Genomic DNA, 21,024 nt, shown 5'->3' on the forward strand with positions numbered 1-21,024 from the left:
ATACCAAAGTTTTTGTTTCATTCCCTACACATATTTTTTTTCATGTAAATACATGGCTCACCCCTTCATATGGTTACATTTCTCCAGTAATTAAGTAGCATAGACCAGCAACTTCAGAACAAACAACCAGTGTGCAGATCCTGGTTCTCCCCCTTACCAGTGTATGATCTGGGGAAAGTTCTGTAATCTCTCTAAGCTTTACATTTCCTTTTAAGATGCAAATCATCATTGATGACAATACAGAAAACTGTGAGAATTAAATGAATTAATATATGTACAGCTCTGAAAGTATCACCAAGCACATAGTAAATGCAATATAAATGTTGGCTATTGTTATTTTTCTTGGGGAAATGGGGAACAATGACTGTGTATCTATCTGTTCTATATGATATTTTGTCATGTGAATAATATTAACCTATAGAATACACAGCCATTTATATTCTATGCTAATAGATGTAAACTGAAAACTCCTTTGCAGTGATAGGTTAACATGACCTTCAGAGCAGTAAGGCACACAATTTCTACTAACACATGATGTCATACCACTACCCTTTCTTATTAGTGAAGTGTATTCTAGAAATAAGGAACAAAAGGGCACAGGACTCAAGGGATAAGACATGACACTATCAAAGTTCCCCCCTGACACTGTTCACAGGTAGAGCAAATATAAAACTTGACACATACTGTAATGATGAAAATACTTCAGTGATGCTCAACCCAAGGTATTGTTCACAAATACTGATTTTTGATGCTTACTTTTTTCCTTTCAGCATATACTACCAGTTTATCTCACCCAGGAAGTCAATTATGGGGGAAAATTATATATATATACATATACATATACATATATATGGCAAGGGAGATATAATACATTTTTTAAAATGACATCAAATCAGAAAAACAAATCATTTAGTGGCAATGAAATTTTTACAGTGTATCAGCCCTCTAAGCTTGATGGTTTTACTCTGGCTTCCACATCAGTGACAATTTGACATTTAGATCAAGACCTTGAGGACTGGGGGCGGGGGGGGGGGGTCTGAGACAGTCACTAACTCTTTATACCATGTCATATGAAATCAACTTTGACATGAAAGCATATGAAATCTAACTTTGACAGGTGGCAGAAACATTCACTTTGGCATTCTTAAGTATAGTGCTCAGTAATCTAAACAGAAATGTATTTTCTAAATCCACTGAAGGCAAGGATCCTTCCTTTAAAACATTAAAAAATAGCAGAGGAAAATTTTGAAAGTTCTATAGGATATGGAGTGAATTCCTAGAAGAGAAAAAAAAGAAAAAGAATACTAGTTAAAATAATAACATTGAGTTATTGCTACTTACAATTACTTTCTGCTTGCACAAAGTTCATCTGAGAAGTTGAGTAATTTAGAGTCCAATTAGGAAACTCATACAACCAGAAATCAAAGATTTTTAGCAGCATAATGAAACCTTCACTAAACACACTGAATGTGCTTTCATGATGTAATCCTGTTTTAAGAAACAAAAAGTTATATTTTCTGGGTTTTAAATAAATATGCTATTATAGTTCATTTCTGACAAAGCCACCAGGATATTTTAATTTATACTCAAATTTGATCCTTAAGGGAAATAAGTATTTTAAGGACAGATTCTACTTCCTCATTTTTTTTCTCAATAATTTTATAAATCAATCATTGCTCCAACTGGATGCCTAGAGGTTCTTATTACAACAAATGTTATTGCTGTAATCCTCACAAGCAGGTATCATGCTGACTTGAATTCTAATTAGCCTTTAAGCAAGAAGACTATTGTTTGGTTAATGCATTCAATGTCAAGACACATTAATCAAAATTATTGGTGATGCTTTTAGCACCCAGGCAACTCAGTACATATATGTCAAGCCCCGTTGGACTATTTTTTGGGCAATGAAAATAAAGTTGGATCTGCTTGGGAATAATAAATATCATGGAAAATCTGACTTGATTTAAGCTGGTATATTACAGAATTTTTCAGACAGGTTAAAAAATAATATTTTTTGATGGATATGGTAAATTCTTCTTGTAGCTTTCTATGTGTACATATTATCAACTAATAAAAGAAAAGGGAGACAGAAATAGAGATATACCCTAATGAAATACCCTAACTCACAATGAAACTATTTTTTGGTATGGACATAGAATTTTTAAAATACGGTACATATTAGTTACTGTGACTTACATTCACTGAGTTTAATACTACAAGGTGAAAGTAGTGGCTGCCCAGTTGGTTAGCTGTAGTTGATAAGACCAGTGTGAAACCAATAGGCCTTCCATGATTGGTCACATGAAGAGGCATCTCTAATTTCACTAATGTTTTAGGTTGTTGTTTTGTTTTGTGTTGTGTTTTAGACTTGGTTTGGTATTTTTACACATCTTGGCTATTAAAATTAGACTTGATTCAAATTAACACCCTGTGTCAAATCATCTTATTTCTTGCTGCTACTCCCAACAGTTGACTATCAGGCCTCTGTTGTGCATCAGCCTAAGTTAAGAGCATTTCCTCTGCTCTACCTTAACACCAGTTTAGATGCCAAAATCATAGCTACCTCATTATTCATCTTTTCTACCTGCTCAGCCCAAGGAAGTATGCTAATCTTGGTACTGAGACCTATTTTTTTAAGTGATTGATAGATAAAAACTCATGAAATAACTCGAGAAGAAATTAGGTGCAATATCCAGAACAAGACAGAAAGTTAGACCAAATTTTCTTTTATTTGGAATTTCCTGCCATATTAGTCCAATTGCACTAAAACCAGCAGAACTGAGATTTCTGATTCTCTGAGAGTCACTTAGTTATCTGTTAACATGTGGCTGAAGTAGCAGAACAGAGTATCATCTGTTCATTGTGGCTTAGGAATTAAAATTTTAGTTGTGTTAATGGTTCTGATAAATAATGTATATCTTTTATTCCCAGTTTGGTTAAATCAGTTCTCTGCTTACTTAGAGTTAGATAATATATTGTTTATATTTTTGTTTGATCCAAGAATAAATTCAACTGGACTTTTCCTGGACCATAAAACAGCAACATAAAAAGGAAGCAGATTAAATCTGGATTCCATGGTTATGGTAATGGAGAGAGGAACAGAAATCCTTAAGATGGAGAAGTTCCTTTCCACTTCTTCTCCCCCCTCTTCTCCTCTTTCACCTACCTTCCCTACATTCCTCCACTGCTCCTTCTCCTCTTCCTTCTCCCCTCTTTTTTCTGTTCTCTCCCCTTTTAGTTGGATGTGAAGTTTGCAAGCAAAGACTTTGAATTCGGTTTCCTTCACTCTTCCATTCCCCTCCACACGCAGTCAGCATCACCAGTGTAAGAATAGACCTCGTCCTCTTGTTAATCTCACTAGTAGCAAAAGTAAAAACCTCCAATGCTGCCTAATGTGAGAGGATGAGTTTATAGAAAGATGGAAAAAAGTGCAACAAATATGATGTCTGTAATCATATTTCTATTTATAAACACATATACCTCTCTGTGTGAAGCTAGAGGGAAATATATTAAAGAGGCTCTGAAAAAATTGGTACCCTGCTTATTCTGATGCTGTTTATTGTAACCCTGGTATGCATAACAGGCCAGATGTTTAAAACCTCTGCCTTTCCCCCATTTATCTTGAACATTTTTGTTATTTTCTTTTTAAAAAGAAAAAGCACTAAGAGATCATTAACTTAAAAAATTAATAATTTCAGAAAATATCATGTTCAGTTGTTTTATTTTAATGGTCGAGCTGTTGTGCTTACTGTTTGCTGTTTAAGTCTATACTTCCCTAATTAAGATTGCCAGCCCCTGTCCTCTTCAGAGGATCTTCACTTTAAGGTCCTATGTTATTCCTAAAATGATTAAGTGAAATTAGAAATTGGATTTTCTAATTCAGCAATTGCCTAGTTTGAAAAACCCTCTAATTTATATTTTTCTTCATTAAAAGTAATGTCAGAGTTTAATTCCATTATAGTTCGAATTTCCTCTGTTGTATTCTCCCCACTTTGTCTACTCAGATGAATACACGTGAATAAGTTTCAATTTAGCATTCTTCTATTTTGTGTTCATTCAATGAGATTAAATATGCAAAACAGCTTTTAGAATCATATATTCCAGTATAAATTGTTATTTTTCTTGTTTGTTGCTCTGCAGACATGTATGTAATATTGTTCTGGTATAGTCTGATTTTTCTCTAAATATGATTATTCCAAAGTGCTATGACTTTGAATCATTTCAGCTTCTTATTTTTTCCCCTGACCTTCTCCTTTGTCTATCCTGCAAATTAGGAATTGTGACTAGAGCAGAAGAGTCATTTGCTTAATTTTTATATCACAAGAGAGTATTTACATAATTTTAGATTGTCATTGTCCTTCTCTAGAGAGTTTAGAAAATTCTAGAACATTTACACTATACATCACTCCTCCACAAAGGAACAAGATTTGTTTGAAAGGATTACATTTATTTAGGGAAATTCAATGGGTATGATTCTTATCCTCCTGTATTAAAAGAAAGACAACTCACTCTTAGTAATCCTGTCTCTTCTACCTTACATGGTTCTGATATGTTTTAAACTTCTTTTGGTTTTGCAATCTTAAATGCCTTGGCAGGTGGGTTCTGTCTCATAAAATGGTATGTTCACATGAGAAAATTTAGGATTACTTCTTGAAAGAAATCGAAGAGGTATTGAGCATGTTCCTAGTATGGTTGAAGGTGTTAAGAGATTACTTTTAGGTGATGTACCAGTTAGGATACATAAATGTTGGAATATTAGCTAATATTAATGATAACTAACATATTTGAGCCCATAAAGAAAAAAAAATAATAGGTATATGATGTGCACTTTATTCTGGGGAGGATGCTGTGTTGTGCTCACATTATCCTACATTAAGTCTTGACTAAGCACCCTTTGGTGAAGCCAGAATCTTCCATTTCTTCGCTTCAAAGACTCCAGTTTGCAAACGTCAGACTTCATCTCTACGCTCCACTTCTGCACCTACAGTTCTCAAACACTCAGTCTGAGAACCCCTGTACTCTGCTAAAGAGCTTTTGTTTAGGTAGGTTTTATTTATTGAATTTCTGTTAGAAAATTTTATTATATTAAATAACATTTTATTAAATATAGCAGAATTTTTCAAAATGAGACTGAAAAATGTTTCTTAAGGAGAATAATGTTGGTATGCTTTTTTTTGAGGGGGACTGTCTGGCTTAATGGAATCTCACATCTGCTTCTACAGTCAGTCTGTTCAGTTAGCTGTTCTGGCTGATGTATATGAAGAAAAAACAGCCTCATAGTGATATGTAATTGGACACAAGAAGGTTATTTCAATAGCCTATTAGATTACTGTTGATATTCTTTGCTACTCCCAAACTCCATAGTGACAGTTTCTTAAACATTAAGTGCAGTATAAAATATAAAACCATATCATGAAATTTTCATAATTTGCATTCATAAGGGAATGAAAATAGAAAAGCAAATAATGTCTTTGTACTATTATGAAAATAGTTTGACCTTTAGGATTCCCTGAAAAGGTCCAGAGCATACTTTGAGAACCTCTGCTATAAGTTTAGGGAGGTAAGAAATAGTCCAAATGTCTCAAGATCACAAGTAGACATACTCATGCCATGTTTACATTAATAACTGTTTTTGAAGCCTGAGAGAGAAAAAGATACCAATAATTAGCTCCTTCCTGTCCCCCCAAGACACAGAGAAAATGGAGGGTATGTCCTTAAAGTGACTTAAAGCTCCGGAAATAACTGAACTTAAAACTGAGATCCTAAAAGTATGCTATTTGACTCCTTGAATAAAGTAATATAAGAATATGAATCTCAGAATATATCAATATGGAATAATCAGATAAAAATGGTCATAATCAAAGCCTATAAAATTAGCAAATATTAATAGTGATAAAATCGTCAGTACTATCAAATGCATCTAATTTTATATCTTGAAATAAAAATTTACTCCTGAACATTCTATTTATAGGAATTTTTTATATTCTAAGAAAAATTTAATATATGTTCTGTTTCCAAAAATGATGAAAAAACACTTGTCTCAGAACACTGAGGTCACAAAGCCTTACTTATTTGTGAATTATGTAACTGCATGCTTCATCTTTTTATAAACTAAACACTAACCTAAATGAGAAATATGTTTCCACAGCATTTACTTTTCTTCTTCTTTTCTATTAGTATGTGTTAAGGGGGCTACAACTATTTGATATGCTAAACAGATCATTTTATTTCTCCTTGAAGATATGTAAGGTTCCCTTCTAATCTGAAATTTTCAACCTATTAGAGTGTATAATTTTCAACCTATTAGATTGTATCACATGTTCATGACAGTAAGTCTTTATTAATGAATTTATTGTGGACTTCAGTGAGCATTTTTTTTAGAAAACGAGGGAATATTTATTTGTACATATCATTTTATTAGAAATATTTTACTTTTAAATGCATGTATTGTTTTTTGTTTGTGAAATAAGTTAAACTCTCTTAATAGAAGTATAATGGTAATCATTTATTTTTTTCTGAATAGAGTTTATATTTTTATTTTGAACTATGAAGAGATCCACCCAAAATGATTTGTTCTAGTTCTCCATTCCATTAGATGGAAGACAATGGGATACGTAGAGTAGTTGTAAAAGGTTTGTAGGCAATAAACCTAAAACATTAGTGTTCCACCTAATTTTCTTAGATTAGTACTAGGAGCACCTAGGTCAGAATAAATCTGTTTGAGCTGTGTATCAGCATGCATTTTGTGGCATGATAGCCTTTGTTCCCCACCCAGTACCCCACATTTTGCACAGTAGATTTTAAAATTTACTTGTTTGAAATATATTACATAACATTTTAACATGTCTTCTAGAACATCCTCTCAGTACTTTTATGCTTAGCTCCAAGTATCATAAGATCAAGGTTGAAATATTGCTGCATTAGGAAAACATCAAGTGTATCAAACAACATGAACAACTATTCCAGAACTAATCCAAGGGGCAGGGAGTAAATATGGGAACAAAGCCATTATAGGTTTGCTTGAAATTTTTGGTATAGGTTTTAGGTAGTTGGACCTTGAGCTTTCATAGTTAAAAAGAAAATAAAACTTAATATTTATTCAAGACAATGTGAATACTGGTTCAGGTTTTTGTTATTGTTCTTCTTCTCATTTTTGACACCAAATATGTGGTGTCTTTTCCAACACCAGTTTTCCAGCTTTCTGACATGAACAATTTGATCCTATTTTGACAATACTCTAATTAGTACCAGACCCCACACATCTAAGGACTCAGTCCCACAAGAGTGACCTCATTTCCCTTTGCCAGTAACAGGTATGAAATCCCCAGGTTACTGGCACTTACATCTGACTTACTGCAAACTTACAGGTTCTCACAATACCCCATTCAGTTTTGCTAATTTGCTAGAATGACTCACAGAACTGGGGAAAATGCTATACTTACTATTTCAGTTTATTATAAAGGGTAAAAGGAATAGCCAGGTGAATAGTACAGAAGCAAGGTCTAGAAGAGTCCTGAGCTCAAAAAGCCTCTTCCCTGTGGAGTTGGAATGGTCTACCCTCCTGGCATTAAATGTGTTCACCAGCTTGGAAGCTCTTAGGTCCCTGCTGTTTGGGGGTTTTAATGAGCTTCCATTAAATGGGCATGATCTATGAAGTCACTGGCCTTTGGTGATTAAACTCAATCTCCAGACATCTGCCCCTGATGGAGATCAGGAGGTACAGCAGTAAGTTCCAACCCTCTAATCACAGGGTTGGTTCCTCTGGCAGTCAAATCTCCATCTTGAAGCTAATTAAAGGCCCAACAAGAGTCATCTCATTTGCATAAAATCAGGTATAGTTGGAAGAGACTGTTAAGTGTAACAAATGTCCCTTGCCTCTATCATTAAGAATATCCACAGAATATTCTTAAATATTCACAGAATATTTAAGAGATCTGTGCCAAGAGTTGGGGACCAGGACTAAATGTAGGTCCAATTACACCACAACTGGAGTTTCTACAGATGATGGAAATAATGATTCTGTAGCTATGACAAGGAAGATTTTTATCTTTCATGCTCTCCATTCCTGAGTCTCTTCCCTAGCTATATATATCATGACAGTTATCTATTGCTGCCTACCTTCTTACCCTAAAATTTAGTACTTTAAAACAATGTATATTAATTATCTCACAGTTTCTGAGGGACTATAATTCAAGCACAGAATGGCTAGATGCCTTTGGCTCACTGTGAAGTTGCAGTGAAGTAGTCAGCAAGACTGTGTCTTACAGAATATTCTACAAGGCTGGGGCATCCTCGACCAAATTCGCATGTGTGGTTGTTGGCTGGTGTCATTCTATAGTGTGGGCCTCTCTAAAGGGCTGCTCACAATAAGGTAGCTTCCTTCCCCAAAGCAAGAGATCCAAGTGAGAAAAAACAAGAGAGGTTCCCCAAGTGGAAGCCACCTCTGTCTTTTTACAGCTTATACTATCCCATCACTTCTTCATGTTCATAGCTGTGAGTCAGTAAATCTGGTCATACTCAAGGGGAGGGAATTACACAAGGGCAGATACACAGGAGTGGGATCACTGAAGCCCATCTTAGAGGACACCTACCACATCCACCGAATCACAACAGGTCTTAATTTGGTAAGTGATTTAAAAAAAAAAAAAAACATTGGAAAACAGATGAGGGAAAATAAAAGGTGAAACAATTGATCTAATTTTCCAGAGTATTTCTCAAAGAGTTTTCATTAGATTAAAACCAGTTCTGATTAATTTTATAGACAATAACTTTATCTCAGCAAAACTGTGGTATACTTTCAAGGATACCAAAGGGAGGAAATGAATTTAGCTTTATTTACTGTCAAATTAACAATGATCTTGTATGCCCATCTTTTCAAAGGGAGAACCAGGTTTCATTGGTCCTCAGGGGGAACCAGGCTTACCAGGATTACCAGGAACAAAAGTAAGTGGAGTCTTTTCTTCTGCTGCTTTTTTTTTAAATTTTTGTCATACTTGTTGAAAGAGGTGACCAGATATTTCTGTCTTAAGAAATAAAGCAGTCTAATGTGCCATTAATGGCACTTCTAGAGAGATCACCATTACTAAATAGAGCAAAGGAAAGTTAATTCTAGTAACCCTTAAGCAAGACAACAGACTTATGGAATGTATTGTTAACTTGTCCTCCAGATCCCTCCTAAATTGTTATGATGCTATTAACCTTCTGGCCTTATGGAACAGTAGAGGAACTGTGAAGAGGAGGGAGATAACTCATTAACTCCTGCTGCTTATCACCCACTTTAGGATACACTTGTAAATCAAACATTATTACTATTCCCATCACTCCCTAGATTTCAGAGGCAAGTACAGATGTCATATAGATTTCTAAGTGCTTTTTTTCCAAAAGGCTCCACCCTGAATGATAACTGCAGAAATATTCTGTAATGAAAACCATCTCATGCTCCTTGACATGGCATCCATAGACAGGACTCTAAAAATCAAAAGGTTTATATGGTGCTGCAGAGACAATCAGACCCAGGATTCTCTTTATCTACCCAGTAAGACATGAAAAAAAGTTCAGCTCTGATGATAGAACTGGACTCATGACAGACCCATGAATCAAAAGGGAGGTGGGAAATGACATCAAACTACATTCTTTTATTTTTATACCACTTTTATATAGTCTTTGCCTCAATGAATATTGTGTTCCCCAGAAGTAAGACAGGGATGATTTCCAAGAGTTAAAGAAATATGTTCATGGTCTGTTCTGACAGGACTAGTCCTCATTTCCGCTGGTCAAGTAAAAATAACTCTAATCCTCATACATGGAAACTATATGTGGCCAAAGGGGGTCTGAAACTCAGTGGAATTATGCAAAATTGTTATTTTCTTAAGAAATTTTTTTTTGCCACATAATGAGCTGTAAGGCTTATTAGTGAAGTATGAGGAATGCCTGTTTTAGCCTGAACAGATTCACACAAGAAAAGCCTTTCTGAAGAAAAAGAGAGAAAGCAAGAGAATAATAAGCATTCCCTTTTGATCTAAGAACTGCTGTGTGTTAGGGGAGGAAAGGAAGCAGCCTTGAAGATGAGCAGGACACACACAGAGGAGGGCTGGTCACTGTAGGAGAAAACCAGAATGGACTGCATCTGTAAGTGCTGGTGCACTTTGTTTATATACATGAGAAAATTAAAGAAACCCAGGCAGTAGAGAGTGGAGTCGATCTCTAAGTATCTCTTCTTTACTTAACTGATCATAAATTACTCTACAGTTTCAAATTTTAAAAAAAAAGATCCAGACATTAAGAACCTAGCATGATTCTATAGACCATATACTTCATGACAGATACTACTCTGAACCCCAAGTAAAAGAATGTGCTGTCCTTGTTTGGGTTCACAAGCAGAGCTGTGGATAGGAAATTTCTTTCATTAGAAATATTTTGAAGTTAATTGACAACTGAAATACCTGTCTTGAGCTCAATATCAAGGGTAAGAGTCATGATTATGTTAAAATCTCAATCCAACAGTACTCTTTTCTACTCTTACAGCCAGTCTGGATTCAGACTTAAAAAATAAAATAAGATCGGATTTTTTACTCCAAACACCAGCAAAGAGAAATCATAGTGACTATTTTAGAATACTCTGAGTAAGATCGTGTATTTATTAAGTCAGTGAAGTTTTTCCAGAATTTTTTGTTTGTTTGTTTTTTTGGTATTGAGAAAGAGGAGTCAATGCAACAAAAACATTCTCTCCCCTCCTAAAGCTTGCATCCACTGTGGGTGAGGAAGGGGGCAGAAGGAGAAAAAGAAATAAACAAACAAATAGTATTTCAGGCAATGATGGGAAACTAGTTAGGGGCATTGTGATTTAAAAAAGAAAAAAAAGAAAAAAAAAAGTGATTCCATGTAAAGATATGTAGGCTTCGCTACCATAGGAAACTGCAAATGCATTGATTTTTTTTAGGTTTTTATTTTTCCATAAGATAATCTTATAGTTAATTTTTAAAGGGTTATTCTGTAATTTTTAAAGTAAAATATTGAGAAATATCAAATACTGTCATTTAAAAAAATAAAAATTCCATATGCTAAGAGAAGTCCTTCAGTCTCACTCTATTACAGAGGGATCAAAAAGAGAAAAACAGAAGGAAGTCCCTTGGCTTCTGAACCATCTTTGGTATCTTCTGTGTCCAGGCAAGCCCCCGGCCTTTTTCTCAGCCTCCCATCTTCACACCCTCCTCTGTTGCTGCTCAGACACCTACTGAGTCTTGCATTCCTGCCCCACATCACCTGCAAAACCACAAAGGCTTCCCAAAGTGGGCATGATGCAGAAAAGGATTTCTGAATTTGAAGCCCTGTGTTACTCATCCTGAATCCAATCCTTCTTTCTTATCCTTTCCAAAATGAATCAGTTTCTTCAGTGAGGAAGGCAACTCTTCCATAACACACCATCCACTCTCTGAATTCCAAGTCTGATTATTGAAATTCTACCCATCTTGTAGGAAACAAAACAGTCTCTAGCAAACATAAAATGGCACCATCTTTGGCAAGACTTAAAAACATTCATATTTTTAACCCAGGATTTCCCCAACTAGTAATTTATCTTATGAAAATGATTAGAGAATATACAAAAATTGGTATACAATTATGCAAAAATTGAAGATTGAGCGTAATCAGTTTTAAATTTCAGCTCTTCTTCTTTAACAGCTTTATTACTTTGGGCAACAGCTCTCATTTTTTGTTTCTTTGTAGAATGTGAATATCTATCTGTCTTGTTTGTCTTGAGAATTAAACAGGTTAATGCATGTAAAGTATTTTGTGCAGTTCCTGACCTCATCAGTGGTTATAGAGTAAGCCCTATTGACCCTTTAGGATGTGATTTGAGTCTTACCTCCAGAGAGCCAGTCAACTAAGGTTCAGTGATGTTTCCTCTTCTGTCACATAGAGCCTTGTATTACTCCTTAATTATTAATGGGTTTGTTCTTGTGGATCTTGTCTAATTAGGTCACTGGCTCCTAGAGGACAATAAGCATCTTTAGACTTCACAGAGCTACTAATATTTGAAAAAGCTAAAATTCTTCTGTCTTACACCATTCTGAAATTTTGAGATCATGGTAACTGAGGCCTGAAGAATTTAACAACCTTGTCCCAGAACACCAAGTTGGCAAATGACAGAGAATTAAAATCTTGCATGTTACAAAGCCTGAGAAATAACCACTATGTCATGCTTCTTGACAATAATACTTAAAAAGTGACTGCAGAATGAGAATTAATGTCAATTCCTGTCTTGAGATAGATGATAGCTTTTATCAATTCCCTTTAAAGGGCTTTCTATTTAACAACATAGTCATCTGACAGGCATTTGCCTAGCCATTTGATTATGTAATGGAAATGCTGCATAATTGTATGTTAGTTTGGAGTTCTCCTGAGAGACAGAACCAAGATAGATGGAGGGATAGGAATTTATTAGGGGAATGGACTACTGTAATAAGGAGGCTAAGAAGTCCCACAATAGGCCATCAGCAGGCAGGAGGGAGTCCAGAAAGGCCAATTCTTGTGACCCAGTCCAAGTCCAGAACCAGGGCAGCTGACTGTTTGATTCTTTAAGGCTCCAGGCCTGAGAACACAGAGAATATTGGTACATACCCTGGAGTCTGAAGGCTGAACTCTGGAGTTCTGATGTCCAAGGGCAAGAAAAGAAGGGTGTCCTTGGTCTAGGATTGGTAGCGGGAGATTTTGCCTTTTTGTTTTGCCTAGCCCCCAGCCAAGTTGATGATGGCCATCCACATGGAAGGTAGATCTTTCCCCCTATGTCCACTGACTTATATGCCAATCTCCTCTGGAAACCTTCTCAGACTCACCCAGAAATAATGCTTTACCAGATCTCTAGGTATTCCTTAATCCAGACACTTAAATTAACCAGCACAGATTGTTTTTTATTATTAAATGAGATAATTCAGTTAGGAGATGAGAACAGTGCTGAGTACATAGTTAAGTAAATGGTGACTCTCTGCTCATTTTTATTTTATTCAATTTATTTAGTATCCACACTGACCCATCTGGGCGTGTCATTTACCTGTCTTCTAATTTGTTACAGGGTGAACGTGGGGAGGCAGGGCCTCCTGGAAGAGGTGAGCGAGGGGATCCTGGAGCCCCTGGACCAAAGGTCAGTTATGCTTACATTGAAAGAGAATACTCTTTGATTTAGGAATGCCTGCCACTTGCCTGTAGAACATTTTGTAGAAAATTCCTCAACAGGTATTAAAACAGCTAAAATTAGAAATAACATATTGAAATGTATACTGATTGCTTGTTTTCAAAAGGGATTTTATAATTCAACTTTTCCTGTTTACTCTGTTCAGTTCAGTGAACAAATTTAATGACACATTCAAGTGTAAAGAGAGAATACTGTCATATTAACCTGTTATCCCTTGATGTGTATTAAAACCTACTGAGAAAAATCTCTGTTGGTAAGTGCTGTGCTCATTTCCATGGTAACTTGATGGAGTGTAAAACCTTGAAAATATTAGAGCTAAGGATTTGTTTACCTGTTCAATCTTGATTCATCTAAACTTCCTGCAAACTAATGTGGCCACACTTTATTTTAATAACCTATCTGAGAGCTATGGGAAACGATTTACTCTCTGATGAAAAGGAAATTTATGCAAACGAGCATTGTTGAGACTAATGAGAATTACTTACAGTACTCTTCCCATCCACTGATGGGGGAGGGCTGTTTTCAGAGTAATAATGGAATGAAGGCTGATGGAAAAACCAGGGAGCGAACTAATGATACGGTGATAATATGTGTGCTTAGTATTGTATTCACCAGCCATATACATATTGAGGCTGTTAAAATAAAGTGTTTCCCTGTTTCCTCATTATTCTGAGTCACTGCTAATTTCCTTTTCCTGTTCTTATCTCCTCTGTCATTTTCTCTTTTCATCTTCATCTTTTCCTGTCATAGGGGAAACAAGGTGAATCAGGAACTAGAGGCCCAAAGGGGTCCAAGGTCAGTAACTGGGTAACATTTTAATGTAACTTGAGACCTCATGATCTGTCCTTTTTGCCTTTTCCATGGAGAATCATGTTTTAGATTAAAATATTTCACACACAGAGATTGCAATAATTTTGTCCCTATGATAATATCAAAAAATTATTTTATCTTTTTGTTTTTGTATGTTCTTGTGCTGTAGGTCTTTCTTTGATAAGTTATATTTTCTTTTATTTTTAGCACTTCTTTGGGGGGAAAAGTACTTAATCATATAATCTTACTTTTCACTTCCTGCCTATATTTATGATAAATATTCAAGTTATAATTTGCCTTTAAATAAGGTGACTTCCTTCATTGCATTAAAATTTGCCCACCAATTAAATTGCTTTTCTTTGTCATGTTCTTTATCTTGTCTGCAAGAATATATGTGCTGTTGGCAGAATCATTAACAGTTAATTAAAGTACCACTGGCTGATAACATGGAAAAATGGGTACAAAATGAAGAAAGCAGGGATTAAAGATTATTAATTCTCCATTCACGCAAATTACATTATTATGAATGATGTTATTAGCATTATGTGGATGGGTAAATTTATAATCCTTTTCCTTTCTTACCTTTCTTACCCATTTCATAGAGATAGGTAGAAAGACAAAAATGTTTTGAATTCCATGTAGGAAAAGGTCTCTAAATTTAAGCTGTTTTCAAGAACCTTCAAATCCATACAGTTTGAAATGTTTTTCCCAAAGTTACAGTTTGGACTAATTTTGAGGGCTTAGACTATTCATAGTGTCTTCCCAAGTGGAGTTCTGACATCATAAATAAAATTTCAGAGATTTTTATATTGGATTGAAGGGGGACGGGGAGAAAGCACTGCCCTGCCCCTGACCTTCATCCCTGCCAACCTGTTCCCACTGGCTGCTGTCCACTTCAGCACCAAGGGTTAAAATGCCTATACCTACAGATGAACTTTGCCTTAGATCTCCACCATCAAAAGGAGGTGTAGTCTGTGACCCTACCTTGATAATTCTCCCTATAATGAGCTCTCTGTTCCTCTCTGTCCCAATTATCTATATGTTTCTTCTCTGAAAACAGGCAACATAACTGTTTGACTTTTTTCCCCTTTGCTCCAAATCCCTCTAACTAAAAAGAATATAACTCAGTTAGTATGACTTTGGGTGCTTTAGAAACCACTTGCTTTGTTTATGTAGATTCCATCTAGCAGAGTTACTATATAAACTATACTACTGTTCCAAGACAATAATTATCTGAAAGGGAAGTTGTGATTACCTGTAAGGTGCATGTTTTCATTTTTAAAATATTTTAAATTGTAGATGCACACAATATCTTTATTTATTTATTTTTATGTGGTGCTGAAGATTAGTTTGCCACTGAGCTACAACCCCAGCCCTGCAAGGTGCATCTTAAAAAAAAAAAAAAAAAGCATTTGCACTGGTGCATTGGTGGTGATTATTATTGTTTTCCACATCAGAAGTTTATATTTAAAGGGATGCACTATGGTATAAATACATCCTTAGACTTGAGAAATTTCTAGACCATTGGTCCTACTACTAATTAACTTTTTTCTTTTTTAATTGGGAAGGGGTGACCGTGGTGACAAAGGAGACTCTGGAGCTCTGGAACCAAGGGTAAGTGAACCCTCTCATATCAACTTTTTTGTCCCCTACAAACTCAGACTTGATGTAGTATGTGTGTATGTGACCTTATGAGTGCCATCTGGACTAATAATGCCCAATAACAGCATTGGAGAAGGGCCACTCTAAATATTCCTGCTGCCTTCCATGCCCCCTTATCTTTATTTTTGACTTTTGTTTCCAGGAGCAATGAGTGTGGACATTCTAGCACAAGCAGTGAGTGTGGGCATTCTAGCATGTTGCAATAAGCTTTATTGAGAAGGTGGAAAACACTTTCCCTCTGCCAAAGGAGTAATAGCAAGCCCACAGCTATACAGCTAATAGAATTTCCCATGTTTCAATTAACCTGATCATAAAGAGAGCAATAGCCCATTTGTTTAGAGTATTTTTTAAAACAGGCAGGGAATTAGGACATGACTAATGGAAATTATGTAGCAGATATAATGAGTCAAGTAGAAATCTCTTTTTGTTCCTTATTTGGCTTCGTTTTGATGGGATTCTATTCCCACTAGGAAAGCCAAGCATTTCCTATAGAACATTATTCTATCTTCTTAAGGAATGAGAAGGTATAATCTATCAGGTATAGATGAGTGGAAAGCAGATAGGAGTTTTTTAAATAAATGTGAATAAAGCTAATAAAATTTTGTAAATCACATCAGATTAGCCTGTATTTTATAATGTTCAGAAAATGATTTCAGAGTTTAAATCATAGGTCTTTCAAAAATCTTTTACCTACCACAGACAAGAAGTTAGAAGTGGTTTGTACTTGGGTCCTGGCAAGGAAGCAATGGTCAGAGAGAGTCACAAGATATTGCTTCTGTGTTTTTTTTAATATTTATTTTTTAGTTTTAGTTGGATGAAATACCTTTATTTTATTTATATTTATGTGGTGCTGAGGATCGAACCCAGGCCCTCATATGTGCTAGGCAAGCATTCTACCACTGAGCCACAACCCCAGCCTTGCTTCTGTGTTTTCTATACTCCTGTTATACACCAGCCTAACTCCCATGGTTTTTCCTCAATTCATTTTTGTTATAGGGTCCACCTGGGCAAAAAGGAGATCAAGGAGCCACTGAAATCATAGACTACAATGGCAACCTCCATGAAGCCTTACAGGCAAGTGACTGCTCCCTGCCCTGAGACACAAGGAGAACAATGATGGGTGCCATATAGCACATGCCAGCATGAGCTCCCATACCCCTTTAATCTTAGAGCACTCCATTCCTTGAAGAACACCTGCTCCCTGTCATCTTGAGCCCATTCCTGTATCTGGCCCCAGTAATCTTCACTTCATAGGAATTTGAAATCTCTTTCTCTTTTTTTTTCCTTCTACCTTCAGACATTCCTAAGCCTTATCAAGTATAAAATTTGTGTTAATTTGGTTGACTTTTACTTCTTTGCTTAAAGAGGGCGCTCTGTGGCTCTTATTTACTAAATGCATGACCTAGAACAAGTTATTTCATTTCCCTGTGCCTTGGTTTTCCCATCTATAAAATGAGTTGATATCTGCTTCATAGGGTTCCTGAACAGAGCAAATGACCTACATAGCCTATGCTTAAAACAGTGCTTAGCACCGCATAACCCCCCTGTAAGTATTTCTTACAACTGCTACCATTCAATTCTTTTCCTTCCATTAAGTCAAAAATAAACTAGATGGCTCCACCACCTTTGCTTCTTACTCCTCCTCTTCAGATTTAGACTCTTTCACTTGAGTCCCTGTCATTCTGTTGCAACTTCTCTTACAAAGATCAATGGTGACCTCTAGATAAAGCCCATCATATTTGTCATTCTTGACATTTCTGTGACATTTGTACCAAACCACCTTCCTTTTAAAATTCTTTTTCTTCAGACTCTACTTCCATTTTCCTTCATGGTACTGTTCTGTGTTGGTGTGTCCAATTTCTCTGTCCACACCCCAGTTTTTGATATTCTGAAGTATCTGATATTTTCTTAATGACTCCCTCTGTGTTCCTCACATCAGGATTCCAATTCTGTCATTTTGGGATCTGATCTTGGTGTACTTGTAAGACCAGTTCCCTATAGGTGCACCATTGCCCATCGATTTCCACCAATGCCCATGATTGTGCTGGTTACTCTGCCCACCTACCAAATGATCCCCTTTCTTGACTAACCAGTTTCTGTTAATGACACCATGAGTCTTTGTATTTCGTGGAGTAGAAGATTTAGAGCCATTTTTACACTAGTCTTAGTCCTTCATCCATTCTGTTTTCCATCTTCTCCATTCCCAAGGAGGTCCACATCCTGTTTACTGCATACCTAACACCATAACAAACCCTTGACCAATACATCTTCCTGCTAGTGCCTCCTTGCCCTTCTAATCCAAACTATTTCCCTCTATATGTAATCTGATTTTTTTCTCTTGTGGCTTTTAAAATTCTCTCCTTATTCTGTATGCTAGACATTTTCATTATAATGTGCCTTGGTGTGGATCTGTTGTGATTTTGTACATCTGGTGTCCTATAAGTCTCTTATACTATTTGGTTTTGCAATTCATTCTTCGTGTTTGGAAAATTTTCTGCTATTATTTCATTGAATAGATTGTTCATCCCTTTGGTTTGGAACTCTCTATGCCTTTATCACAATAACTCTTAAATTTGGTCTTTTTATGTTATCCCATATTTCTTGAATGTTCTGCTCATGGCTTCTTACCATCTTCACTGTGTGATATACATTCTTTTTGAGATTATATATTTTGTCTTCATTGTCTGAGGTCCTGTCTTCCAAGTGGACTAATCTGTTGGTCATGTTTTCTATTGAGGTTTAGTGGTTAAATGAGTATGTGTACTTTTTATGTACAAGTTCCTTTTTTAGTTTGAAAGACAAACTAATTTTAAATATTTTTCCATTTTATACCTCTTTAAATCATTTTTTCAGCCTCACTAATGTGATCTAACTTTGGTAGATTTACACTTCTACGTGTCCTTTTTTACTACCACTATTTTTAACCAGTAAAGTATTTATTATTAATGTGTACAAAATCTGTCTTCAGCTCAGCCATTTTTTTCTAGTTACCTCCTCCCTTCCCTTATTTCCTCGCCCTCCCTCCCTCCCTCCCTTTTTCTCCCTCCCCTCCCCCTCCCTCCCTCCCTCTCTCTCTCTCTCTCTCTCTCTCTCTCTCTCTCTCTCTCTCTCCTCCTAAATGCAAAGAGAAGCATGTTTCTTGGCTGGAGAAACCTTGCTCAGACAGTGTATTCAGGCAACAATGTGACTGGTTTTCTCCAATATAAGTGGCTTACACATAAGCAGTGGCCTCAGTGTTATGGCTAAATTTTAGAACCAGTGGCCTCAGTGTTATGGTTAAGTTTTAGAACCAGAACTGTTCCCTTTTCCTCTTAAGCCAATAACTGCTTATGGATAGAAAGAGAATACACAAATTTCTAGTGTACCTACTATGTTTTCAAAATCTTAACTTATACATCAAAATATAGGGACACTTTTAAAACTTAATTTATCAGCAATGCTGTACATTTCTCTTAAACTAATTCCAAGGACAAGATAATTTCTACCTCCACCTATAAGAAGTATCTGCCCTCATTGAGTGTGGTGGTGCACTCCTGTAATCCCAGTGGCTCGAGAGGCTGAGGCAGAAAGATTGTGATTTCAAAGCCAACCTCAGCAAAAGTGAAGTGCTAAGAAACTCAGTGAGACCCTGACTCTAAATAAAATACAAAATATGGCTGGGGATGTGGCTCAGTGATTGAGTGCCCCTGAGTTCAATTCCCAGTACCCGCCAAACCAAAAGGTATCTGCTCTCTTATTTTTCAACAAAATGTCCCAATGTAATTGATCATTTTCCACAAAATTGTGGAAGAATTTTTAAAGCATTCTTTGCAAGAACAGGGTCTGGCTTTTAGCTACTCTTAGCCTAAAGTGGAAATATTTGTTTCAGTCTTCCCTCTACTACTAATGAGCAGGGTCATTTGGGGGAAATCATTGTATCTGTGCTTCATTGATCTTATCTGAAAAATGAGGATATCTTTGGAATAGATACTTTGCTAGGAGTCCATGAAATATAATATTATCTCAGGTTGTTTTTAGAAGCTCCTGAACACTTTATTGATGTACCTAAAATCACTGTCCTTTTTTAAAAATCTGATACCTGCTCTTTATTCTTTTTTGTGCTCATTTTTTAAAAATTTTCATAAACAGTGCACTCCAGAGAAATGCAGGCTGAAACTGGAAAATGTCTTCTGTTTCCCTTTGTCATGGATGTGAATATAAACTTCAGATTATTTTTTTTTAATTTTTTGGTCTTTTTAGTTATACATGACAGTAGAATGTATTTTGATGTACTATACAAGCATGGAGTATAACTTCCAATTCTTGTGGTTGTACATGATATGGAATTATACTAGTCGTGTATTCTCATATGAACATAGGAAAGTTATGTTGGATTCATTCTACTGTCTTTCCTATTCCCAATTCCCCCTATTCCCTTCATTCTGCTTTGTCTAATCCAGTGAACTTCCATTCTTCCCTGCCCTGCTCCTAACATGAATTAGCATCCTTATACCAGAGAGAACAATCAGCCTTTGCTTTTGGGGGGATTGGCTTATTTCACTTAGCATGATAGTCTCCAGTTCCATTCATTTAACTGCAAATGCCATGATTTCATTCTTCTTTATGGCTAAATATTATTTCATTGTGTATATATACTACATTTTCTTTATCCATTCATGTGTTGAAGGGCACCTAGGTTGGTTCCATAGATTAGCTATTGTGAATTGAGCTGCTATAAACATTGATGTGGCTGTGTCACTTTAGTATGCTGATTTTAAATCCTTTGGATATAAACCAAGGAGTGGGATAACTGGGTCAAATAGTGATTTCATTCCAAGTTTTCTGAGGAATCTTCATACTGCTTTTCAGAGTGGTTGCACCAATTTGTAGTCCCACCAAAAATGTATGAGTGTGCTTTTTTACCCACATCCTCACCAACACTTATGGTTACATGTATTCTTGATAACTGCCATTCTGCCTGGAGTGAGATGAACTCTCAGTGCAGTTTTAATTTACATTTCTCTAACTGCTAGAGGTGTTGAACATTTTCCATATATTTGTTGGCCAATAGTATTTCTTCTTCTGTGAAGTGCCTATGCAGTGCCCTTGCCCATTTATTGATTGGGTTGTCTGTGGGGTTTTGTTGCTGTTGTTGTTGTTGTTGCAAGTTTTTTGAGTTCTTTATATATCCTGGAGATTAATGCTCTATCTGAGGCATGTGGCAAAGATTTTCTCTGATTCTACAGGCTCTCTCTTCATGTTCTTGATTGATTCCTTTGCTGTGGAGAAGATTTTCAGTTTGATTCTATCCCATTTATTGATTCTTGATTTTACTTCTTGCAGTTTAGGAGTCTTGTTGAGGAATTGGTTCCTACGCTGACTAA

General features: G+C 36.0%; 1 long non-coding RNA gene across 3 annotated transcripts in view; it reads left to right on the forward strand.

The window, feature by feature from the left end:
* Window positions 1-1,048: 1,048 nt before the first annotated feature.
* The window catches only part of LOC144374490 (uncharacterized), a 28,411-nt gene continuing 8,435 nt past the window's right edge, over window positions 1,049-21,024 (forward strand). Inside the window, exons 1-6 of one of the 3 annotated variants that reach the window (XR_013433868.1) lie at window positions 1,049-5,042; window positions 8,881-8,943; window positions 13,070-13,138; window positions 13,940-13,984; window positions 15,568-15,613; window positions 16,658-16,735. This is a non-coding gene — a long non-coding RNA (uncharacterized LOC144374490). Of the gene's footprint in view, window positions 5,043-6,488; window positions 8,944-13,069; window positions 13,139-13,939; window positions 13,985-15,567; window positions 15,614-16,657; window positions 16,736-21,024 lie in introns of those variants that run through there. The other 2 variants (XR_013433866.1, XR_013433867.1) reach the window with 2 other exon arrangements.

Source organism: Ictidomys tridecemlineatus, unplaced genomic scaffold, assembly GCF_052094955.1.
Source record: "Ictidomys tridecemlineatus isolate mIctTri1 unplaced genomic scaffold, mIctTri1.hap1 Scaffold_722, whole genome shotgun sequence".
In the NCBI taxonomy this organism is placed as follows: Eukaryota; Metazoa; Chordata; class Mammalia; order Rodentia; family Sciuridae; genus Ictidomys; species Ictidomys tridecemlineatus.